At 45.5% G+C, this 26,491-nt stretch overlaps 1 long non-coding RNA gene across 1 annotated transcript in view; it reads left to right on the forward strand.

Annotated features, from left to right (window-relative positions):
- Nucleotides 1–21,337: 21,337 nt before the first annotated feature.
- Nucleotides 21,338–26,491, forward strand: part of LOC127487179 (uncharacterized) — a 33,790-nt gene continuing 28,636 nt past the window's right edge. Inside the window, exon 1 of the long non-coding RNA XR_007913720.2 lies at nt 21,338–25,136. This is a non-coding gene — a long non-coding RNA (uncharacterized lncRNA). The remainder of the gene's footprint in view (nt 25,137–26,491) is intronic.

Genomic DNA, 26,491 nt, shown 5'->3' on the forward strand with positions numbered 1-26,491 from the left:
GTGATCTGATTTTGCTCAGGGGGGTGTCCTTTAACACATGCTAGGTGCTCCATAAGTCTTTGTTGAATGGATGAATGAATCAGTACACTGACTGCCTTAGCCTTGTTATTTTTGTGATTTTGATGTAATTTCTTTTATCCTCCCTTACCTGTTCAATCCTTATTCCACAATCCGTTGAGTTTTTCAATGAAGGCCAGGAATTGATGTTTCATTTATGTTTTTTAAGTCAGTGAATGAGTTCCTACAGTTGAGAACTGGCACATCTTCCAGATGACTGATGGCAGGTCTCCCCAGGTGGCCAATGACATGTATGGCAGCATGCCTTTCACATCTGGTCTGTTCTGCCCATTTTTGGTAGGTAGGACTGATGAGATGAGTGAGCAAAAAGCATTGTTTGGGACATGAGGAGGGCACTTGACCATGACTTTTGATTTGGTTGCTGTTCCCCATGGAGTTCAATGCCAGCATCTTCTGTGACTAATCACAGTATTAAATCAGATTGGAGGGATTTTTTTAGAGTTAGAAGGAAGGAGAGGCAGAGAGAGAGAGAGAGAGGTCTTCCATCTGCTGGTTCACTCCCTAGATGGTCACAATGCCAGAGCTGTGCTGATCCAAAGACAGGAGTCAGGAGCTTCCTCTGAGTCTCCTATGCAGGTACAGGGGTCCAAGGACTTGGGCTATCTTCTACTGCTTTCTCTGGCCATAGCAGAGAGCTAGAAGGGAAGTGGAGCAGCCAGGACTCGAACTGGCACCCATATGGGATGCCAGCACTGCAGGCGGCGGCTTTATCTGCTATGCCACAGCGCTGGCCCAATGGAAGGATGTTCAACTGCTTGTTTCCTAAGCTGTAAGAACTGAACTGGAACATTCACCATCATTGTAGGGAATGTTAATCTGTCTAGAGCCCACCACCTGATAGTCCTATGAGTTCACAAATGCATGGACCACATTTACCTTATTTAGTCTTGTAGATCCAGCACATGACATTCTTTGTTTCAGCAACACTCAATGGGCTCTTTGAGCATAATTGGTGTTCAGCAAGTATTGTTAAATGAATGAAGTCATTCATTCTTCTTGTTGATGCAATTTTAGGAGCAGGTCAAGGTTTTATGAAGCCTGAAGGTTACATGCTTTGAAGGAGGGATTCTCTTTGAGAAAAAGAATAGAAAACCACAATATGGGTATGAATATAAATATTTGGATTGAGTAAGGACAGAGTAACATACTATTAGAAGCTTAGAGATTCATGTCTCTTCTTTCTAAGCTCTTTTTAGCCAATTTGCCAGAAATTCTTTCTTAGGAATACTTTCTTCTTCTGGACTGTCTTTCCTTTTCCATTTAGAATTCTTTAAAAGTTCCAGAAATTTCCAGAACAATGGGGCTTAAGCACATAAGGTGCTCTATGTCTTAACCTTCAATAGCTTCACAGTAAACATGCCTCTGATTACAGGTCTTGAGAACTTAAGTCCCACTAACAGGAGTGGTGGGAAAGAGAAAGAGGAAGAAGTTCTCGGCCAAGGTAGGACCTCTACAAAAACTATAGAAATGATTTGGGGCCTAATCTAGACTTTAGCTCAGAAATGCAGTTGATGCCATGCACTCTGCACAGTGGGTCTTCTTGTGGATCCCTGCCATGGCCCCACCTCTTGTGACCAGGGCTTGGAAGCCACCAACATCCTGCCTTCAGGTTGGATGGATCAAGCCTCAGGCATATGTGCAGCTGAATAAATTCCTGTGATCTATGATCTATTTGTCATCATCAGTGAAGATAATGTAAGATTACTGATTCTCTCTCTTTTTTTCTTCATCTTATTTCCTAACTTCTTAGAGAGGGGAACAATTTATGAGTAGCTATGTCCTTTGTCCCTCTTCTGAAACCTAAAAACACGTTCTACAGAGTCATGTGTAGGAGCACAGGATAGACATTTTTTCTCTCTAACCTGGAGTCTCTTCAGTTTCTTCACAGGTCTTTAGGAACACATTTACATCACGTGTTGGGTATTGTCATTTCCATAATGTTTCTATGTTAAAAATTTCATTTCACATAGTCATGTAGATCAAGAATATTCAACACACATGTGTGTGTGGCATTGTATAGAGGGTTTCACAAGGAGTTGGAAAGAAATGGAAACTTTTGAGAGTTTATGCTATCAAGAGGGCAGATGGAGAATGGAAAATATAGCATACAGTGTAAGGTAAAGCAGATTGTAACAGTGTATCATAGGGAAAGGTAAACAATGGCAGGGGCTACAAGAATCTAAGAGGGAGAAAGAACACATGAGGTTACATACTCTGCATGGTGGGGGCAATATATTTACTGGAACTTCAGAGAGAGTAGGATTTCAGTATGCATGGATGGGCTAGGAGATTGGAGAAAGGGAAACATTCCAGGTAATCAGTACAACATGAGCAAAAGAAGGGAATCAGGAGTGTATGAGCCATGCTCAAGGAAAAGTGAACATATAGCTTTGCTGTTATGTAGGGAAAGAGTTTTTTAAAATGAGAAAGGATAAATTAAATAAAAACTATGGGTGTTCTTAACCTTGGAGCTTCATAGCATGAAATGTTGAGGAAATCATCAAATTGGGATGAGGAGATCTGAGTTGGATTGTGATGTCATGACTTACTCGTGGACTCATTCTGAGCAAATCATGAAACACTTGGAGGCTCCCCAATATAATAGTGGGGTAATGTCTGACTCAGTGTTCATAGGATTTTATGGAGGGTCAAAATATAGGAAACGATGTTATGTTACAAATTCTCACAAAAAACACTTATCCAGTGCCCAGGTCCTAGGAACACTGAGGGGACAGGCATACAGGGCTGTGTTCTCCACAGTTGACCGGTTGGTGCAGAAAACCAATAACACATGCACAGATCAACCCAAAGGACATAACAGAATCTCAGATAGTTGTAACTGTTATGAAAGGAAAGAGCTGACTACTGGGGTAAAAAGCAATGAGTCAGAGGGAGGAAAGTTGGATTTTCACTACTGTAAATAGGGCAGTCAGGTTTCATGGTAGCATGAACTAAACCAGAGAACTAAACCAGAAGTAGGAGGATCTGGAGGACTAGAGTTCCAGACAGACATAACAGCAAACTCATATTTGAAGATCAGCAGGAAGGCGAGAGTGGATGGAGAATAGCAGGAGAATAGAAGAGACAAATTTCTTTTTTTTTTTTTTTATTTTATTTTTGACAGGCAGAGTGGACAGTGAGAGAGAGAGAGACAGAGAGAAAGGTCTTCCTTTGCCGTTGGATCACCCTCCAATGGCCGCCGCTGCAGCCGGCGCACCGCGCTGATCCGATGGCAGGAGCCAGGAGCCAGGTGCTTTTCCTGGTCTCCCATGGGGTGCAGGGCCCAAGCACCTGGGCCATCCTCCACTGCACTCCCTGGCCATAGCAGAGAGCTGGCCTGGAAGAGGGGCAACCGGGACAGAATCCGGCGCCCCGACCGGGACTAGAACCCGGTGTGCCGGCGCCGCAAGGTGGAGGATTAGCCTATTGAGCCACGGCGCCGGCTAGAGACAAATTTCTTAAGATGGTCAGGATAGCTCAGCTAAGACCATATGATCTGAAGAGAGGAGTTTGTTTTTCATTTCAAGCACATTGGGGAACACTGGCTTGTTTAAAACAAAGGAAAGGCCCATTCCAGTTTACTCTGTGAGAAGGGAATTACAGCAGGACAAGAATGAATGGGGAATTGTAGATAGGAGATTGTAATTTTTAAAGGAATAGTGGTGGATTAGGCAAGATGATTGTTGGGAGACAGAAATACTTATGTGATTGTGAATTGTATATGTCAGCTTGATGGGGCTAAGGGATACTGAGATAGCTGGCAAGGCATGCTGATTCTCAGGCCTTCAGACTCAGATGGAATGACACCACTGGCTTTCTCCAGCTTACATATGACAGACGACAGTGAGGTTCCATGCATACATAATTGCAGAGCCAGTTTCTAAAATGAATCTATTTCTCTCTCTCTTAGTCTCTATCACTTTATGCCTGTATCTATCTATATCTATATCTGTATCTCTCTATATATATTGTGGATGTTTCTACTCATTCAGTTTCTCTGGAGAACCCTAATACAACTTGGATTCATGTAGCATATCTGGAGCATCACCATAAAATTGTTGATATAGTAAGATGTGAACTTGCATATAGTGCTAAGTGAAAGTATTTTGTGATTTGAAAGCATTGTATGAAGCATTAGCATTGCCCAATTTGGTAGTCAATAGTGAAGGTGAAGGTTTTGAGTTTGGAAGTGGCATGAAAGCAGCGTGTGAGTGAGTTAGTATGACATAGCCTATAGCATGAATAGAATGGACAGAACCTAGGGGAGTGAGCAACAGTCAGCCCACATGCTACTCAGCTTGACTGTGCACATGAATTGCCTAGCGATCTTGTGAAAATGCAGATTTTTATTTTGTATGGCCAGTATGAGACCCAAGATTCTGCTTTTGTAAAAAGCTCTCAACTGATGGCAAGGCTGCTGATCTTCTGGTGACACCTGCAGTAGAGGATAATTCAACTGATAGTTTAGGAGGGCATGAGCTGGGTGGAAGTATGAATGTAGAAGAGGAGATTTTTCTAGTATAGTGGAGGTACAGATTGAAGAAAAAAGGGAAATTATGAAAAAATTAAGTTTCACTCAAGGTGATCAAGAAATCATGGTGTCAGGGCCATAGTTGTGGTACAGTGAGCTTAGCTTCTGCCTACAACCCTGGTATCCCATATCAGAGTGTGGGTTTGAGTCATGGCTGCTCCACTTCTGATCCAGTTCCCAACTGATAAGCCTGGGAAAACAGAACAAGATGGCCCAAGTACTTAGGCCCCTGCTACCTATGTGGGATATCTAGATGGAGCTCCAAGACTCCTGGTTTTGGCTTGGACCAGCCCTGGTCATTGTGGTCATTTGGGGAGTGAACCAGAGGATGGAAAATCTCAATCCTTCTTTCTCTCTCTCTCTCATTCTTTCTCTCTGCCTTTCAAATAAATAAACATATTTTTTTAAAAAGGAAATCATGGTGGCAATAATAAAGACACTGAGATCAAGTGGAGGTTTGGGGAAAGAATTTTCCAGTTCTAATTATTTTTTTCTTGTGATGCAGCTTGGGGTTTGACTTGGGTGCTTGTGGTGGGAAAACCCCATGATATATTCGATCTTACCTGGTGGGATGAAGTGTCAAGGTTTCTATTTCTTCTTCCTGTGTCTGCTGATTGTTAGAACACAGAGAATGCATGTCTTTAAAGATTCCCAAAGGGCAGAAGGACTGCAAACCTCATTCCAAGTAATGTGGTTGGAATTTGAACTACTAAATCATCTTGGAAGTCAAGAAAGTCTGCATTTTCATTGTCTCTGTGTGTTTACTCCAGAGCGTGCTTGAAGATCAATCCCTATCCTTATCTCCTACATATTACACACTGTTGGCTTAGGCTATTAACAGCATACACCCCAAGGACTAGTACAATCTGTGAAGCACAATAGTCCACATTGTTGAACATTTATTATGTGCCAAGCACTGGGCAAAGAATTTTATGGCTATTATTTTATTGAAAGCTCACAATTCCAGGAGGAAGGCACTATTAATATCTCTCTACCCACCTCCCCAAAGACCACCTATCCCTGTATTATAGTCAAGGGGCTTGAGGTTTTACAAGTTCAGTGGTTCATCAAGACTCTACAGTAGAATGGGATTCAGATGGCTTAACTGAGTCATTCTTTCAACACGTAGACCCAGGGACTTTCAACAAGTAGACGCCAGCAGCCTCTCTCTTAACCGTTTCTTTAAAGTGTCCTCTGATTGCTTACCTGGAGTTAAAACAGGATATCTGGCCCAGTAGCTGGTCTGACTGGGCTATTCTCTATGATCTGTGGGACCTTCATCAAAGCCCTGGAATTCTCTGGGCCAAACATTTTTTGATGAGAATAGCCATCCCAGCCAGCCCCAGCCATCTGCATCAGTAAAGACTGACGCTGGACAGCCCTCAGAGATTCTGGGCCGTGTGGCTTGGTGAAGGGCAGGTTACCAGTGCTTTGAAAAAGTATCCAAAGGATCCCAGTGGACAGCCAAGGTGCAGCTCCTGGATGACCATCACTCCTTAAAGAGGTTTCACATCTTTCAGCAGCTTTGCCCTGCAGATCTCTGCAGGACGTGGGCATTTTGTCTCTCCTAATCACCAGAACCAGCTGGTATGGTGGCTTTTATTTTGGCCATGCAGCCTCTGTGGTCTGAAACATTAGGCAATAGGGACGTCTGATATGATCATAAGAATCCCAGATTTTACAGGTAAAAAATATGAATGTGGAAAGAAGCTTCATGTGGGATTTTTTTTTAGAGAAACTGCTTCTCCAGAACGGCCCTCTGAGGAGCCCAGAGTAGCCCCAGTACTCTGTGTGCTGAGAGATAACTCGGAGTTGAGAAATGTACTCGAGGCTAGCAGGATCCGCCTTGATTTGGCCAGGGAAGTGTGGTCACTGAATGTCTGAGATATTACACAGTCACATGGAAGCAAGGCATGAGTGCTGCATGGAAATTATTTCATCCCGTCGCTCAGGGTATCAACTAGCATTCCGAGCCTCTGGGACCGGGTCCTCCTTTGGGGTGTGTGCAACAGCAGCTGGTGCCCCACTCCCTGGAGGTGGCATCGCAACCAGGAACCCTTGCCCGAGGATTTTGCTTCTGGCCAGTCCCCCGCCCCCTCACATATTATGCCCGAGAGTTTTATTTCAAGATAATTCAGTTGTTAAGAACTGGGTGTGCATCTAAGTTGTCCCAGTGGAGTCAAGCCTGGGAGGATTCCCTTTTGATCCCCACCTTCTGGTCCTGAACTGCTGAACCCAGGGCTGTTTGCCTTTCCACGGCAGGATGACATCAGCGAGGAGGCAGTTCCTCAGCGGGGGGAGCCAAGTCTTCAGACACCATCTCGGAAGTAGGACAAGTACATTTTGTTTCTGCGATTCAACCCAGAGAACTGCTCGCTCCCCGGAGCGTGTGCCAAATGTGTTTGCGCAACCTCAGCAGCCGCTTCCAAAGTGCGGTTCAAGAGTTTGCCAAGGATTTCATTTCTTTGGAGAAATAGGCTTACATGGATGGCATGGCTGGTGTTGACCAGACGATGCCAAATGTGAGCTGGGGGCTCAAACACCAGAAAGGGTTAGTGCCATAGGAGACAGTCTCCCAGGCTAGTCCAGACATGCGACACTGCAGCTGTACTGTCCCCAGATGGAACACACAGCCGTGGAGAACATTGAGATCCAGCTGACCAGGGCATACTGCCATCTTGTTTTGGCCAGGGGCGAGTTCATGCAGTGGATTAGAGTAAGAAAAGCTACCAATTTGGCCACAGCTCCTAACATTTGCTCTGCATTCTTGAATTCTCCTCGTTAAAGAGAATTTCCTTGCAAGTCTCTACACCCCAGGCAACTGGACAAGAACACACACACACACACACACACACACGATTACACATGCACACACCCACACATCCACAGAGAGACTTAAAACTTTTAGGTGAAACTTGTTTATTGCATATGTCTCACGTAAACATGCTTCCACTAGAAGAAAACAAGAACTATAAAAACACATGTGCACATACAAGTGATCAGCATTTTAAAGGCTCATATTGGTGTCTTTCAAAGGCCAATCTGATAATAAGAGCTTATGCTTTCCCATGTTTTATGGTTTATAGAACAATTTCACATGTCTCATCTGATCAGCTCAATAACTTTGTAAAATATGTATTAGTTTCCTCTCCATTTTAACAGCAAGGAAGTAAAAGATCAAAGAGGTTAAGCAACTTACTCAAAATTATATAGCAATTAAGTTCTGGAATCAGTATAAAAAGATGTGGGTCATCCGTACCCCACCTCTCTCCTGTGCTTGCTGTCTCATTTTAGGAAGACTGAAGAGCAGGAGGTGCACGACTCCTCTATTTCTAGGCCTAGATGCCGGGGCCTGAGGCCTCACAGTGTGGTTGAAGGACCAGCAGCAACACCCACTTAATATGGGGCTCTTTCAGACATGGATGGGTGGGCGTTTGGTACAGTGGTGAAGTGGCCTGTCGGGATGCCTCCATCCCAGATTAAAGTGCCTGTGTTTCAGTCTCGGTTCCACTTCTGGTTCCAGCTTCCTGCAAATGTGCATCCTGGGAAGCAGCAGGTGATGGTCCAAGTCCTTGGGGCTCTGCCACCCACATGCGAGGTCCAGACTGAGTTTTGGCTTTAGCTTGGCCCAGCCCTTGCTCTTGTGGGTGGGCATTTGGGGAGTGAGCCTGTGGAAGGGAGATTTCACTCCTCCGTCTCTGTCTCTTTTTCTTTGACTTTCAAATTTAAAAAAATCAGCCAAAAATGCAGATGCCCAGGCCCACCCCTGACTTTCTGAATCCTAATCTGCATTTTAATTGGGATTTTGTCAGGTGATTCGCGTGTACGTGCTGGAGGAGAAGGCTAGGATTTCTGTCTTATTTCTGCCAAATCAGGAGGGCTGAGCACCGGAGTTGCATAATCTAGGGAATTAAAAAACAGCTCATGCCAGGGGCCCATGCCTGTAATTCTGTCTGTAGGATGAGAGCCAGATCAACAGGCTCGAACTCCCCCAGGTGGTTTTCCCACAGGCCAGGTTTGAGAGCCGCGGCAGAGATCACCCCTGAGCTCTCTTCCCGCTTTTCCCAAGTCTGTAAACCTTCACCACGGGAATGCACCTATATGACAAGGCTATTTCAGATGCAATTAACAGGTATGTTTATTGTGGTAATAAAAGCAAAAATCTTGAAAACTGCAAACATACGTGGGACCTTAAAAAATGAACGGAGCATTCATATTATGAAATAACTACGTGCAGCTTTCAGAAGTTTTTGCAGCAAAATAAACTTCTTTTTTCATTTTCCATGAACTTTCTGAAACACCCTCATGTCTGTTTTGTCCCATCCCATGCTTCATGGATATTTCAGGATTCATAAACATTTTATATTGAACCCAACCTTTTTCTTTCTGCCCAGAGACTTTAAAAGGCACCTGTAAGTGTGCCAGCTGCTCTGTGTGGTAACTTGCCAATGGGATGATGTATTTTATTCCCTCACTGTTCCCATGAAAAAGAAGTTAAACGGTCCAGAAAGAGGCCCTGGATCCCCATTTTTAACTGGGGGGCGGGGGCTGTGAGCTGCACAAAAAGCATGGTGCAGCCCTGAAGGCCCTAGGGTGAGCAGGAATGGCATGCACAGCTTACTTTTCAGGTAATGGCTCCAGTGCCCCATAGGACTGGCAGAACAGGCCAGCACATTGCCAATGCCACCAAGAGTGTGAGGTCCAGGCAAGAGCCAGATCCCAGGAGAAGCCTGGCTGTTTCTGGGCCAGCGTTGAGAGCCTTAAAGGCAGTATTGTGTTCATTGAACCTCTTTAAAAAAAAAAAAAAAAAAAAGGGAAAACCCAAACAAATCCCACATGTTCCTGTGTGTCCAGAGTCATGCTGTAATATTTGGGAATGCGTTCACTCTCCTGTTGAGCCATCTGCTTGAGATATCAAGAGAAAATTCATTAGGGAGAGATTAAGCTGGGTCAGGCGAGGACAGCTGTGCAGCCGAGGTCCCTGAGCCAGCCGCGAGTGCAGGAGCTCGTAATTCTAGATGTCCTGTATTCCCCTGCTTCTTAGATATGCGGTGACGACGCCAGGGACCCACGCATATTTGCTGAATTTTGCAAAGCCGTCTAGAAATTGCTGGGGGGGGTGGGGTGGGGAGTTTGAAAGCCTGGCCCCCTGGTGTAAGGCAAGCCTAGGCACTTGTGTTTTCCTCTGACGTCTGTGCTTGTCAAGCCTTGCGTGGACATGTAGGGACACGTGCTTCATCTGGTGCCACACTTAGAAGCTGGGCAGCTGTTGCCATTCCTGGCTGCCGGACTTGTGGCGGGTCACGTCCCACTTTGCTAACTGCCTTCCCCCACCCCTTCACTATCGGTTTCAAGGCTTAGCAGCTGCATGGCTAATTATTTTATTTTCTTCTCCCAACACTTCTTGGATTCCTTTCACCGCCTCCCTCCTGTCTCTTCCTGGCCCATATACTCAGAGCATAATCCAATTCCCATGGCTATATCTCCCACTCTCCCTCCCAAGCGGAGGAGTCCAGAGCAAGGGGAGAGAGAGGGGGTAGAGCTACTCTGGGAGCTGGGGCTGGACACAGGAAAGGCTCTGGGCTCTTGGCATCTGGAGTCTTCAGTACTTACCCTGTGAATCGGCCGTCCCATGACCACTGTGTGACAAGGCAATGTCATCGTCCAGCTGACACAGAAGCGGCCAAGGTTTGGAAGGGCTGGATCTCCCCGTAGGTCAGTGAGTGACAAAATACAGGCAGTGCGGTGTGACAGCTCTGGACACAAGCCAGTGGTTGTCACTCCTGCTACCCCTTAGAATCTTCTGAGATATTTCTTTTTCTTTCTAGAAGCATTTCTGATTGATTTTTAATTGACAAGCAGTAACTTTATATTTATGGAGTTCAAAGTGATATTTTGATAGAGGAGTACAGTGTGGAATGATGAAATCGGAGCAACTGGCGTATCGATCACCTCAAATACTGATAATGCTTTTGACATCCAGATTCCTGGGTCCCACTTCCAGAATTCTGACCAAACTGGATGGGGTTGATGCCCAAGTGTAGGGATTTATTCACAAGCTGTGGACTTGGTAGGAGGTTCTGCTCTTCTGTTTTTCTTGGATAGGGGTCTAGTTAGTGTCAAGTCCCCAAATCCCTACCTCCAGATGGTGGGCACGGTATTTCCCAGGGACAAGGAATCTCATGTTTGCTGATGCAGTGGGAGAAGACAAATGTGAATGATGGTTTTGCCGCTGCCTGCACATGCAATGGCTTATTAGCTGCTAACCAAGTGTTGCCTGACAGTGCTCCCGGAGGGCCTGGCTGAAATGAAGAAGGTGGAGGACTTCCACTCATTTGTAATTACACATTAGCGCCACTCAAGTGCTGCTCACCCCTAGCGCTCTCCTCACCGAGTGTCTCCCAGGCCAGCCTCCGTGCCTGGGGGGCAAACTCTCCTTTGCTGATTCAATTATGCTGTGTCCATGGCTGATGGCTTTTAGATTTGCCTAATTCTTTTGCAGGGGAGTGCCTCTGGAAGCCTCTGGAATGAGTACCATTTGCATATCTGTCTTAATTACCGTTTCCTTAAGGAGAAAATGGAACTCTGTTGTCTGCACACAACTGGGCTGGTACAGTAGGCTGTGGGGACAGGGAGCTGGAGAGCTCCTGCCAGCTTCCAATGCCCCTGCCAAACTGACTTTTTTTTTAAAGATTTTATTTATTTATTTGAGAGGTAGAGTTACAGACAGTGAGAGGGAGAGACAGAGAGAAAGGTCTTCATTGGTTCATTTCCCACATGGCTGCAATGGCCGGAGCTGCGCCGATCTGAAGACAGGAGCCAGGTGCATCTTCCCAGTCTCCCATGCGGGTGCAGGGGCCCAAACACTTGGGCCATATTCTACTGATTTCCCAGACCATAACAGAGCTAGATTGGAAGAGGGGCAGATGGGACTAGAATCGGCGCCCATCAAACTGACTTCTAAGACGTCCACACACCTGTCCCTTCCTGCTCTGATTGGAAGCCACACGTGCTCTTGGTTCAATCATGCATCCTTAAACATCTTCCCCAACAATGGTGATAGAGGAAAAGACATTTTTAAAGAGGCACTGTTAGGCCGGCGCCGCAGCTCACTAGGCTAATCCTCCGCCTTGCAGTGCCGGCACACCGGGTTCTAGTCCCAGTCGGGGCGCCGAATTCTGTCCCGGTTGCCCCTCTTCCAGGCCAGCTCTCTGCTGTGGCCAGAGAGTGCAGTGGAGGATGGCCCAAGTGCTTGGGCCCTGCACCCTATGGGAGACCAGGAGAAGCACCTGGCTCCTGCCATCGGATCAGTGTGGTGTGCTGGCCGCAGCGCGCCGGCCACGGCGGCCATTGGAGGGTGAACCAACGGCAAAAGGAAGACCTTTCTCTCTGTCTCTCTCTCTCTCTCTCTCTCTCTCCACTCTGCTGTCAAAAAAAAAAAAAAAAAAAGAGGCACTGTTACAGTAGCTGCTACCTCTGCTAATGAGGTTTCCCCACAAAGAACCTGGAATATCAGGGTTCTAAGGGACTCCAAATATCATCTAGGTTGGAGTCACGGATTCGGCTGTTTATATAGTCCTGTCTACTGGAACCTCGTGTGACAATGGTTCTATATCTACGTTCAATTTGGTGGCCGCTGGCTGCATATGGGTATTGAACACTGGAAACTGGCTAGCATGACCGTGAAACTGAATTCTAAAGTTAATTTCATTAAATTGCATTTAGATTGAAGCAGCCCGCATGACTAGTGGTTACTGAAGGGACATAGCAGGTGTATGGAGCCAGGTAAGGCAGCCATGTAGGCGGTGACTGGGCCAAGGTTAGCCCTCAACACGTGGCAGGAACTTGTGACTGCCGAAGGGACTGCTGTGCTCCACTCCAGCAATAGTGGCCATGTGGGAATGTGGGCTCAGGGGTGAGATGTTCTGATTGTTCAAGAGAAGACAACAAGCCAGATTTGCACTTGAAACCTGTTGAGTTTTTAGTTTAAATTCTAAAATGTATTTATTTGAAAAACAGAATTATAGAGAGGGAGAGGGAGAAACACAGAGAGATGTTCCATCTGCTGATTCATTCCCCAAATGCCTGAAATGGCTGGGGCTGGGCCAGGCTGAAGCCAGAAGCCTGGAACTCAATCCAGGTCTCCCACATGAGTGGCAGGGGCCCAGGCATTTGGGCCATCTTCTACTTTTCCAGGCCCACCAGTAGTGAGCTGGATTGGAAACGGAGCAGCCAGGACTGGAACTGGTATTCATAAGGGATGCTGGTGTCAAGTTTTTACAATTTTGGTTAACATGTAATACTTGTACATTTTTATGGGTATGTTGCAGTGTTTCAACATATTTAGATGGAGGAAATCTCCCAAGCTTTAAATGTTGGAAACTGTTCACAATGTTTAAATCACTTGTGCTTTTGGTCCAACTCCTTCACGTTACTAAAGAGGAAATTAAGACTCAGAGAAACCTCATGCTTTCTCCAAGGCTGTGAAGCAAGTGGGTGAACCAGACTGCCTCACTCAGTGTCCTGGGTCTACCCTTCTTCTCTTGATCAGGATCCATTTAGTTCTATCTACAGATGACACTCAACTTACCATGGGGGTTGTGTCCCAATAAGCCCATTGTGAGTTAAAGTGTCACTAGGTTGAAAGCACCCCTCCCTGCAGGCCACCCTGCAGGGCTGCCCAGCACACTGCGGTGCAAGGGTGGTTCCTCCTGTCAGCGTGGGGATCTGTGCTTGCTGCTGCTGCCTCACAGATTCTGAGAGAGGATTTTACTGCATTTCAGCGGCCTAGGAAAAGATCCAGGTTCAAAATTCTAAGTAGAGTTTTTACTGAGTGCTTAGCACTTTTGCACCATCATAGAGGATAACAATCCTAAGTCAAATCATCATAAATTGGAGACTGTCTATTTTCTTGTTCTAGACGGTACCTAGTTTATCCTCCACACATTTTCATTTTGTCAGATTGAACATGTGACCTTGTGCATTCCTCTTATTCTTCCAGGCACCGATAACATCCCCAAGCATCAGAAATACCCCCATGTGAGAAGAAAGGGGATCTTTGCCTCTTGGATTTGAGCATTCAGATGCAGTTTGTCTAGAGAGCTGGAATCTCTTTGAAGTCTCCTATTTTATCTTAAAAAGAATACCCCATGCAAACTTGGCATTCTACTCTTTAATATATTTGTGCTTATTTAATATTTAGACAAAAGCCTTCAAATATTCAAGTAAAGCTGATGTTTCAAAGAGAAGCAGCGGTTTTATCTGTGGTTTCATGAATCATCTGGCCCACAGCATACCCCATAGCCCAGTTGGAAAAGCGCTGAGGCAGGGCAAGCCACTTCCGTGGTCAGTTCAAATTGCTCTGCCATTCTAGTGCACCATTATTTAGCAGGTAGAAGGGAAACTTCTAGATCGGGGACATCAGGATTTCTAAGTCTTTTCCAGGAAGATGTGAGTCATTTGGTCTTTGATCCTGTCCCATATTTAAGATATTTCCAGGCCATTGAGTGAGAGAGAGAGAGAGAGAGAGAAAGTAGATAGCATAACCAGGAACAAAGAGAGCTCACTCCATCACTGGCTGTCCCAATGCCGTTGTTTTACAAGATTGCTTTTGTCCTGAAAGGGAAGCACACATGAGGTGTCATGGAAGTGACAAGAAGGGAATCTGTCTTGCAGGGGAGATGGGACAATGGCCTTCCTTCAGTCTCCCGCAACACCCTCTCCAGGCACGTCAGGGCAGGGAATGTTGGGTTGCAGATGCCGGTGTGTGGATGTATACCTTGCAGAGATAACGTCCCCTAAAAGAAGCACAACTCTCACAAAGAGAAGCCACAGGCTTTTAGTCTGGGTTGCATTTTGTTGCTCTGTGGCCTCTTATTACACGTACTTTTCTCTGTATTTTGCTTTGTCCTCTCCCAAACTCAAAGGTTTTTGAATCTTTTGGAGCAGGTAGAGGAAAGTTCGAGGAGGTTCACAGTGAGTTTGTAGCCCACCATGGCCTAATATAGTTAGTAGAAGAAGAGCAGCAGAAACGTATCCTGAGCATTTTTTTTTTATTTAGATGAGAGATTTGGAAAATTTGGGACGCTTTCTGTTTGCTGTCTTCCTTCTAGTGACTGTGGAAGTGCAGGAATCCCAATCCCTGAGTGGGATTGGTCCCACAATGAGCTTGGGCTGTCCTGCACGAATCTTTGGGTTCCTTTTGTTTTCTTTGTACAGTTTGCTTTGTTTTTTTGTAAATCTTGAATTAGCCAGATGACATCACAGTTTTAGCTATTACTCTCCCAATTTTATCTCCTGAAAACATCACTCCCATATTTTCAATTGCCTACTAGATGCATCCTCCCTATTGAGATGCTGTCAGCCTCTCAAACTTAAAATTTATTGATGAGCTTTATCATCTATTTCTGCAAACCTGCTCTGTACCCCACACATTCCCTCTCGGAGAGCAGTGAAATAAATGACTCATTCAGCTTCTCCAGTTAGAGAGCTCTCCATTATCTTTGATTTCCCTTCTTCCTCTCCTACCACATTCAATTAGTTGCCAACCTTGTCAACTTTCTTCTCCTAAACTTGGCAGCCCTCCCATTGTTCTGATTTGATTCATGTCATTATCATGTCCTGTCTAGACGATTCCTATGGCCTCTACGCTACTTTTCCCCTGACCTTTATCTTCTCTCATCTCTGGGGGGCAGTTTTAATACTGTCCTCCTGAAATCTCTCTCTCCCTAAATTGGCATAGCTGGCTCCAGCTTCAAATTCCCTGTTGACCCTTATTGTTTCAGGATGAGGTTTAAATTCTATGTAAAGGTTGCAGGATTTCTCTCTCACTGACTCTGATCTAACCGTTCATCTCAAACGTCTGCCAGTTTTCATCTACATAGACAGCAGTCAGGGCACACAGAACTCATCTCTGCTCCTCCAGCCCTGCCCATTCTTTTCTTAATTTTTTTTTTTCCATTGGTTCACCCCCCAAATGGTCGCTACGGCCAGTGCTGCGCCCATCTGAAGCCAGGAGCCAGGTACTTCTCCTGGTTTCTCATGCGGGTGCAGGGCCCAAGCACTTGGGCCATCCTCCACTGCACTCCCGGGCCACAGCAGAGAGCTGGCCTGGAAGAGGAGCAACCAGGACAGAATCCAGCGCCTCAACCGGGACTAGAACCCAGGGTGCTGGTGCCACAGGCAGAGGATTAGCCTAGTGAACCGCGGCGTCGGCCCATCCCTGCCCATTCTGTCATGCATCGGGTTTGCTACACACAGTATGCCCCCTCCCTGTGCTCTGGGGTGTTCTTTCTACTTATTTCCTGCTTATCTTTCAAGCCCCACCTCAAATGCCAACTCCTTTAAAACTCTCTGTAGCTCCTCCAGTCGCAATGAGCTGTTCTGTCTCTTGTAGCCTCCAACTCCTTGCCCTCAGATCTTTCACAGCAATGCTTTGCCACATGGGTTAATAATTTATCTGTATGTTCCCTTGATGATGAGATTCTAAAGGCACACACCGTGTCCGTCTCTGTGTTGTCCGCAGGGCCTAGCACACTGCTGAGCACCAGGTAATGTTGGCCACATTTGTCCAAACACCAGTCCTGCTGGTCCCAGTGGCCAGTTTTGAACTGCATAAAGGGAGAGATCGTGTTTCGTATCTTTGGGTCATCAGTGCCAGCATATACTAAGCGCCCTCTAAACATGCTGATCATGAAACCTCTCTGTGCCTTGGTTTTGTGGCCTTGGTGAGTTACAAATCACTGTTGCAAATCCAGGCTTCTGAGACCACTGATCCATGGTGAAGGCCATACTTCTTGTGTTCATTTTGTATCTACTGAAAATCGTGGTAGCGACCATGTACTAAGGGCCTGTGATGTGTCAAGTTCTGCATTAAAAATTACTTCACCCGACTATCATTTCTTTAAAGGCAGCTATGATTCAGCTGAGGTCTATCATCAGAAAAACCCTGGAATTTATTTAAAGTTACCTTGTGCACATCTGAAAGACTCAAATTATTGTTTAAGCCCCTCAGACATTACACCACTAATCCTTTTCTAATGATCTCATCTTAAGAAACAGCACTGGCAGGGGGACTGTTGGGCCCCCTTCCCCTCATAACGACATAATGAGCAGATTTGGGTATTTACATAATAACTCAGAATGATTTCAGGGCATTTTAGGCAAAATATACAACCATTTAGACTGCTGTCATTGCACTTATCTCATCACTCTTGGAAATTAAATGGAGATGGAAATGGAGAAAAGCAAAATTGTGGGAGTTTCTGGGTGTGCTGCACTTGGTTTAGCTCCTTAAATGCTCTAGGCTTGCAGCAAAGTGCCACAATTAGGAAATTCAGTTCATAGAAAATGCAAGCATTAAAGCTTTGAGCAACCTATCAGAAACTGAAGTGAGGTAGAAGCTGCTGGATCCCAACGATCCTTCTGAAAATGGTGATGTTCTCAGCACTGAGAGAACTCGTGCAGCTCCCCATTTCTGACTCACTGCTATTTTCTTCCTCTCTGTTTTATTTTCTCTTCACATGTTGGACATTATTGTTGCCATTTAGGACCTTAACATTTTTACGTGCACATGTATTATTTTCCTTGCTACTTACTTCTCCTAGGGAATCATTTCTGAGATCATTTTCTCCTTTCTGAAATTCAGCCTTTTTTTTTTTTTTTAAATCTTTTATTTAATGAATATAAATTTCCAAAGTACGACTCATGTGTTACAATGGCTTCCCCCCCCATACCGTCCCTCCCACCCACAACCCTCCCCTTTCCCACTCCCTCTCCCCTTCCATTCACATCAAGATTCTTTTTCGATTATCTTAATATACAGAAGATCAGCTTAGTATACCTTAAGTAAGTATTTCAACAGTTTGCTCCCACACAGAAACATAAAGTGTGAAATTCAGCCTTTAGAAGCTGCTTACCCATGTTTGTTGGTAAGAGTCTTTAGGGTTTTCTTATTTACGAATATGTTCATTTACCCTCATATTTGAAAGAGAATGCTGCTGTGTGGATAGGCATGGCCTGCCTGTAGTTGCTGTCTGCGGGCCAGCTGTTGGGCTGATGTTCTCAGTAGAAGGCTGTCTTTGAGTCTGGGAGCTGCTTCTGTATCCCTGTGGATTCTGCAGTCCCACTGGGACGTGTCTGGGTGGGATTCCCTTGGGAGCACTGGTGTCCCCTGGGCTGTGTGACTCACAGGAGCACGGTCACGAGTCCGCTCTGGGAAGTCTCCAGCCTCATCGTGCACCCCCCTCTCCGTCCCCTCCGTTGTCTCCTTCCTGCTTCCTTTGGAGATAAGAACTTCCCCCTCCACCCCTCCTGCCTCATAATCTCTTTCCCATTTTCCATCTCTTTGCTGCCTGTTACACACTTTTGTTCGTTTCTTCAGGTTGATCTTGAAGTCACCAATTTTCTCTTCAGTTCTGACTAGTTACTTTACCTTTTGTTTCTCAAATTTCTCACCCCTCTTTTCATCAAAATCTGTCTGAGTACACATGACAATCTCTTATTTCTCTACCAACTTTTGGATACAATCTTTCTTGAGGCTTTGAAATATCAAGTGTACAACATATTATGGTTAACTATAAGCAGATCTCTAGAAGGTTTTCATCTTGCTGCCTTCCATTTTTTGAACATGTTAAACAAGCAAATATTTTGTATTCCCCTCCAATAATCCTGTTTTCTGTGTTCTTACTGGTCTGATTTTTGCCAGTTGTTGTTTCTATTGCTATATTGCTACTTCTTTTTTTTTTTTTTTTTTTTTGACAGGCAGAGTGGACAGTGAGAGAGAGACACAGAGAGAAAGGTCTTCCTTTTCCGTTGGTTCACCCCCCAAATGGCTGCCACGGCCGGCGCGTTGCGCTGATCCGAAGCCAGGAGCCAGGTGCTTCTCCTGGGGGCATCTGGGGAGTGAACCAGAAATGGGAGGTCATACTTTCTCCCCTTCTTTCTCTCCTCTGTCTTTCCGCCTCTCAAACAAGTAAGTTTTGAGTTTTGTTTTGTTTTGTTTTGACAGGCAGAGTTAGACAGTGAGAGAGAGACACAGAGAGAAAGGTCTTCCTTTTCCGTTGGTTCACCCCCCAAATGGCTGCCACGGCCGGCGCATTGCGCTGATCCGAAGCCAGGAGCCAGGTGCTTCTCCTGGTCTCCCATGTGGGTGCAGGGCCCAAGTACTTGGGCCATCCTCCACTAACCTTCTGGGCCACAGCAGAGAGCTGGACTGGAAGAGGGGCAACTGGGACAGAATCCGGCGCCCCGACTGGGACTAGAACCTAGTGTGCCGGCGCCGCAAGGCGGAGGATTAGCCTAGTGAGCCGCAGCGCCGGCCTCTATTGCCACTTCTTATGATAGCTTCTTTTCCTTCATGTTTTGGGATCTCTTTCTGTCTATCTGTCTCAACACCTATTATTTAGAACTCTTTAAAAACTTATTTGTGGCCAGTGCCGCGGCTCGCTAGGCTAATCCTCCGCCTGCAGCGCCTGCACCCCGGGTTCTAGTCCTGGTTGGGGCGCCGGATTCTGTCCCGGTTGCCTCTCTTCCATGCCAGCTCTCTGCTGTGGCCCAGAAGGGCAGTGGAGGATGGTCCAGGTGCTTGGACCCTGCACCCGCATGGGAGACCAGGAGAAGCACCTGGCTCCTGGCTTCGGATCAGCGCAATGCGCCGGCCATGGCAGCCATTTGGGGGGTGAACCAACGGAAAAGGAAGACCTTTCTCTCTGTGTCTCTCTCTCACTGTCTAACTCTGCCTGTCAAAACAAAACAAAACAAAACAAAACTCAAAACTTACTTGTTTGAGAGGCGGAAAGACAGAGGAGAGAAAGAAGGGGAGAAAGTATGACCTCCCATTTCTGGTTCACTCCCCAGATGCCCACAACTGTCAGGGCTGGGTCAGAGCCTGAGCCAGGATCCGGGATGCCAACACAAACCAGGATCCCTGCTTGGGTGACAGGAACCTACTTACTTGAATCATTACTGCTGCCTCTCAGGAATTCTGCATCAGCAGGATCAAGGAGCTGGAGCCCAGAATCAAGCCCAAGTACTGTGATGTGGAACTCAGTTATCTTATACTGACATCTTTTCTATGGCACTAAATATCCAGTTCAGTTACTTGGAACTTCACTGCAGGAATGCTCTGAGACCTGGGTGGAAGTTGTCTCTTCTTTAACTGAATTTTTGGTTTACATTTTTGCAGTAAATTCTAGACCCAAGCTCTTACCATCTGATAGTTATATATTCTCTGAGGCTATTTTTTTCCCTCCATCAAGAGCCAGGGTAAGACAAATTATCCTGCTCTCTCAATCAGATAGTTTTGATTTTTTTGAGTTTACTTATTGAGAGTGTTTCCCAATTGAGGGCTTTTTTGGAGGGGAAGGGAGGACAGGATTTGATCTGACTTCTCTCTAGCCCAGGCATAGTTTCCTGTCTTGCAGGCATTCAGCATGTTAGGAGTCCAGGATCTGGGTACTCAGAAGTCTGCAGGCAGCACAGGCCAATGGCTGCTCTAACTGCGGTTTACCTCCTTGAATTCAAGCCTTCTTATTGGTTCTAGCCTCTCAGAGCTGTCTTACTTTAGCTAGCTACACCATATATTTCAAAACATTTTAAATTTTTTAGTGTTTTAGTTATCTCTGATTAGCCCTATTTCCAGAAGCAAAAGTCTCAAGGATGAATCCTGCAACCTTTGATCAATACAGTAATTATCCTTCCTGCTTAAAAGCCAAGAAATACATTCACCAACATGATAAGTGATTTAAAAAAAAATCATCAGTGTCTATACTGGATTCCCAGGCCAGGATCTTGGTTATCATCTTCACTGATGGCAATAGTCTTTCTACTAGCTCACACACCAATGATCCTCCAAAGTCTAATGACAAACTCGCCTACTATTCTTTAAGAAAAGAGAATGAATTAGACAGGAAGCAGTGTTCACTTTGCAGAATCCAGCAACATACCTACGTCTGCACTCATCTTCACTGGCCCACTTTCTGTTCTGTCCTAGGTCTGCCCTTTGTTCCCATGCTTCGGTTCCTGGCCTTCTTCCTTGTGATCATTCATTTCATTTGGTGTCTCAGCAGTTCCCCCATTTCTATTGGCTTATTACTATTATCACTAGTGTATCCACTTAAAAATAATCCTTGGCTGTGGCCCCTATATCATCCTCCAGGTGCTACTCCGTTTGTCTCCTGCTCTTTATAGCAACTCATTGAAAGTGTTGTTTCAAGCATGATCTCACATCCTCTCACTAACCCACATGACTTGCTTCCCATCGGCTATGGTTTGACTATGAGTTGACCCCTGAACTCATGCAGACATTTAAACCCCAAAGTCATGAGTTAATGGTAATATGAAGGTAGAAACAATCCAATTATGATGTTTGGGAGGTGGATCTAATGAGAAATCTTTAGGTCATTGGGGTATGCAGTTGGAATGAAGTTCTCACAAGATGATTGTTATAAAAGCCTGGGTTTGATCCCAACCTCTCTCTAACTCCTAATTATCTATGTGACCTCTACACATGCCCTGCTGTAGCCATCTGGAGCCTTTACTAGATGCCCAACCAATGGAGCTGCCTGATCTTGGATTTGAACCTCCAAAACAATGAACTAGATAGACCTCTTTATAAAGTTAAGTTGCCTCTGGTACTTTGTCATAGTAATGAAAAGCTGACAAATACACCAGTGTCTTCCAGTTGCTCATGTAAGCATTACCTTTGTGTTGTTAGAGTTTATGATCAGGAACAAGTGTGTAGCCTTGTAGTTAAGATGCCTACATAACACATCAGAGTGCTTGAGTTCAATTCCTGGCTCTGACTCCCAACAACAACTTCCTAGTAATGCAGACCCTGGGAGGTAGCAGTGATGGTCAAGTAGTTGGGCCTCTATCACTCACTCAAGAGACCTGGATTGAGTTTCTGGCTCCTAGCCCTGGCCAGAGCCCTGAACCTACCATTGCTGGCATTTGAGGAGTAAGCCAGTAGATAGGAATGCCCTCTGATTCTCAGCTGAAAACCAACCAACCAACCAACGAAACAATTGAACGAAAACCCCTGATGATCACTAGTCTACTTTTGTTGTTGTTGTTCTACTTGACCTCCCACAGCATTTAGTACTACTAACCACTTTCTTTTCTCTTGAAATGCTTTTCTATTTGGACTTGTATGATACCACATTCTGCTGATTTTCTTCCTCCCACAAAGCCTTCTATGTTCTTAAGTACTTCAAGTTCTGGAGTGTCTGCAATCCTGTACTGGGCCCTGTATCTGTTCTTCATTTGCGTGGGCTGTCCCAGGGGATGGTGAAATCCCAAGGCTTTAAATACTAAGGATCAGCAATGGCTTTCGAATCTGTATCTTCAGCTCTAACCCGCACCAGAGCCTCCACTGTACATTCAGCACCTGAAATCGTGTCAGGCACATAGGATGGAAGAATGAGTGATGATTAAATAACCTTCAGACCCTCAAACAGATCATCTTGAGAACTCAAAGTATGTAACCCAAAGTGCTTCTTCTAATTTGGCCAAATGTTTGTGCATTTGGGAGTGCACCTGATACCTGCTAGCATCTTCAAAGATTTACTGTCAAAAACTCATGAATTCTTGGCATTCCTTAGAAGAAAAAAGCTCAGTGTAAGCTTATGTAAAACTTGACAACTGATGGGTCCAACCCACTGTTTCTTCTGTATCCAGTGTTTTATAACACAATGAAGCACTTAGAATTGGAGAGATTCATAGGCCTTGGGGCAATAGACAGTGGAGCACTGGGGATCAAATATTCAAAATCTCAGAAAGAGTTTTTTTCACAGAATGGAAAAGTGTGTGTTTCTGTGGTTATGTGTGTATGTATGTGAGCCTGTGCATGTACTTGTGTGTACCTGTACCTAGGTGTGTGCATGTGTGTGAGTGTGTCTCTGTGTGTAGGTATATAAGTGTGTATACATGCATGCTTCAGGGGACAGGTGCTGGCACAGAGTTGGGGCTGGGGAAGCACTGGTGCCACACCAGCAGGAAGGGCAGGGAAGGTCAACTTCCTTGTAGGATGAAACCTGCCCACTGTCATTTCTGCCAGGAAGGGCACAGATTGGCTCAGATACACAATCAGTCCCAGGAAATGCAAGGTAACTATTGATACCTCATGTGTGTTTTAGCCCAAGGCATTCTCAGGGAGAGTTCTGCAGAGGTTCCTACCAGGCCTCAGGCTAATTTGAATTCTGGCTAATAATGATCTGGAGGAAGGTGTTGCCATTCCACTAATGACTCTGAGTCACACCCACACTGAGGGCTTAAATCATGAGCATGGACTGAGAAAGAATGCACATTGTATGAACTTTATATCACCACTGTAACCCATTGCCAAAGTTTAGTGGTTTAAAACACTATGGATTTATGACCTCACCGTTCTGTAGGTCCGAAGTCTGACAAGGGTCTCACGTGGCTAAGTCAGGTGCTGGCTGGGCTGTGTTCCTTTGTGGGGGCTCCTGCAGAGAATCCCTTTCCAGCTCTTACAGATCTCTGTTGGCCCTTGCACTTGGCCTGCTACAGCTCACAACCAGCAAGCAGACATGAAGCCCTGCTTACCCTGCTGTGTCTTTCCAGTTCTCTGAAGCTGGGAAAGGATTTTCCCCTTTGAAGGACCATTGTCAAGACATTGGGTACACCTGTGTAAAACCTGGCCTTGTCCCCAAATCAAGGTCCTTGACCTCAGTTACACCTGCAAAGTCTCCTCTGCCATGTAAGGTGACATATTCGCAGGTTCTGGGGGTCAGGATGTGGATGTCTTTGCAGGGTGGCCACATTACTGTGCCAATGATTCATGTAGAGGTTACATACTCGGGCTCAGTACAACTCCATCCCTGGAGTGGAAATGAGTCCAAAAGGGAAAATGGCTGATCTGAGTTGCTTGATTCAGCAGGCCAGGCGCACGTAAGCCCTGGGGATATGCTGGGAGCCAAACAAGAGACACAGTTCAACTGTGAGCAGGAAGCCAACTGAATAGGTGCCCTCTTGGGCCTGGCCCAGGGAACCCATTTAGGAGAAAAGTCAGGGCCTTAGAAGTCCGTGGCTATTAACTCTAATGCTCACACTTAGTTGACAATCAAAAGTGAGACAAACATGTCTTAAGTAATAATTAGTTTTTTGGACAGGGTGTCTCTGAAGGAGACTTCTGGTAATGAATGCACCTGTTAATGGTAGGAGGAACTTAAAATATAATGTTAAGAGTCTAATGAGAAGCAATCAGCTAAAATAAAGTTGAGTTTCCATCAGAAATTTAAAAATGAAACTACTGAGACTGGGACTGTCTGGGAAGCAGAATTATGGCCCCCAGAGGTGGTCAAGTACTAGTGCCTAGAACCTGGGGGTACATCACTTTGTATTTTGGAAATATGTGCAATAGAATATTATGCCATATACATGGCAAATGGGACTTTGTCAGTGTGATCCAGTCTGGGACTTTGAGATGCTGAGAGTGTCCTGGCTGATCTTTGTAAAAGGAAGAGGGAAACAGAAGAGATGAGAATCAGAGAGATGGCCGTGTCAGAAAGACTTGGTTTGAATATAGAGGAAGGGACGAGAGGAAAGAACCAGAACTGGGGAAGGCCAGGGGCTCTGGAAGTTGGGGAGGGCAAGAAACAGGTTCTTCCCTGGCATCTTGAGAACGAACGCAGCCCTGCCCTCACCTGGATTTTCACCCTAGGACGCCTATTTTGGACTGTGACCTATGGACTGCACAGTATCTGTATTGCTTGGAGAAACCAGATGTGTGGTCATCGGTTACAGTAACAATAGAAACTGATAAGAGAAAAGGTGGGACTTTATGGGTCTGCTTCCTGCCATGTGGCCCCAGGTTGAATGGAGACCTTCAAAGTCTGACTGAACTAGTGAATGAATAGGTAAATAAATGCAAAAACTATGGGGCCCACCCCCAGGACACTTAAAATGGTGCCACTAAATATAAATGATGCCATTTAACTCGATTTTTCTCTTTTATGAACTTCTTTGATTAGGGCATAGAATGCCTTCAGAACACACACACACACACACACACACACTGTCTCTCGGTAGTACACCCACAGACACACACATGCACACAACAGCCTTGGACTTCTAAAGGACAGGGGCAACTCCATCCCCATCCCCGCAGCACACACACACCCCTCTGGTGTTCTTAAATGAAGCCTGGGTGGGAGAAAAGGAAATGCTCTCTGGTTTGGGGTCCAGCACTGGTGGGAAGGATGACCCCTAGCAACTCCAGTGTTACAACCGGGCTGTGAAATGTTCTGAATCATCTGACCTTGGACTCCTGGTTCAGGCTAATTAAGCCTCTTCCACTGCACAGTGTCCTGGTTTGCAACTGTGGTTGTGCAACCATTTAAATTGTGCACCTTTGCTCCAGGGAGCTGATTTGCTGTTTCTCTTTTGTTTCCTTGGAAGGACTCAGGCACAAGTGGGCTGTCTCCTTTTAGAACAGTGAGAAAGTAATGGACTTGGTGCTCTCATGGGGTGTCTGGACTTGTGGCTGTGGAAGGAACTGTTTTTGGAGGTGAGGTGTGAGCTAACGCTAGTCAGTGCTACCACCCAGAGAATCTCCTCTATACCTCAAGTTTTCTTTCCTGTCTTGGGAGTGTTTGCCTACACATTCACTGGCGTGGATGTAGGAGAGAAGCCTGCTGAGAGCTGTGTCTGAAAAGGGACAATGTGGGTACAAGTCACTGGGAGAAAATCTGTGACAGATATTGTGCTCCTAGCATGAGTGTGGGAGGAAGAGGGCTGGCTGTGTTTTAAACCTTATTCTATTAGACGTTTCTTAATCATGGAGCTGCTTGAATTACAGGCCTCCCTGGATGTGATGATGTTACCTTTAAATCACGAATGGATCATCTTTAGGGGTGAAAAATCAAGAATGCTCAGAATTTGAGTATGTGTCTATCTCACTGTTTGGTCTCACATTTTTACAACCTCTGTTTTTGCAATGGTATCAGGAATTTACTCAATTTTAGAGTGCTTGTCCCATTATCTATCTAAGGGGGTGGACATCTCAGAAAAGAGGGCTATGCTTTCATTTTGAACAGGTTGCTTAGCTCCTACGCCTCAGTTTCTTCTCTGTAATGCGGTGCCAAGGGCAGGAGTTTGGCCTAGTGGTTAAGATCCTGCATCCTGTATAAGAGTACTTGGGTCCAGTTCTTGAATTCTAGCTTCCTGATGATATACACCATTGGAGGCAACAGGTGATGGCTCAAATGACTGGATTCCTGCCATCCATGTGGAAAACCTAGGTTGTGTTCCTGGTTCCCAGTGTTTGCTTAGTCCAGTCATGGCTGTTGCAGCCATTTAAAGAGTGAACCACTGGATGGAAAAGTCTGTCTGTCCCTCTGCCTCTCAAGTAACAACAACATCAACCACATGATGATAATAATACCAGGCAAAAACAATTTGGGGGAGTTAAATGAATAGTATGTAAAGTACTCAGTATCACGCCCTGAGGCAGGGAAGCTTACCTCTTGCTCAGTTGTAATTAATTTCTCCAACCTGCTCTTTCCTGCCTTGGGTTAATCCTGCTGATTCCTTCTGGATCTTGGTAGCACATGGCATGCCAGTTAGGGTGAAATACCATTTCTCTTTATTTCCTCCTGACAGGGGTGGATTTTCCCAACTTAGTTTTGGCTGTAGTAGGCACTCGGTAAATGCTAGTTGAAATAAAATGTCATTTCTTATATGAATGGAGATTCTTCTCACAGTTTATTGGTACTGCAAGTCACACAAAGGCGGGGTCCACCCCTGCCCTGCTCACTGGGGTATTCCCAGGGCAGTGTTTGATAGATGCTGTAGGTGCTTTTCCATCATTAACATCAAGTCTCCCGCGTCATCTCCAACTACTTTCTCCCATTCTAGATGTGT

The sequence above is a fragment of the Oryctolagus cuniculus genome, chromosome 9 (assembly GCF_964237555.1).
Source record: "Oryctolagus cuniculus chromosome 9, mOryCun1.1, whole genome shotgun sequence".
In the NCBI taxonomy this organism is placed as follows: domain Eukaryota; kingdom Metazoa; phylum Chordata; class Mammalia; order Lagomorpha; family Leporidae; genus Oryctolagus; species Oryctolagus cuniculus.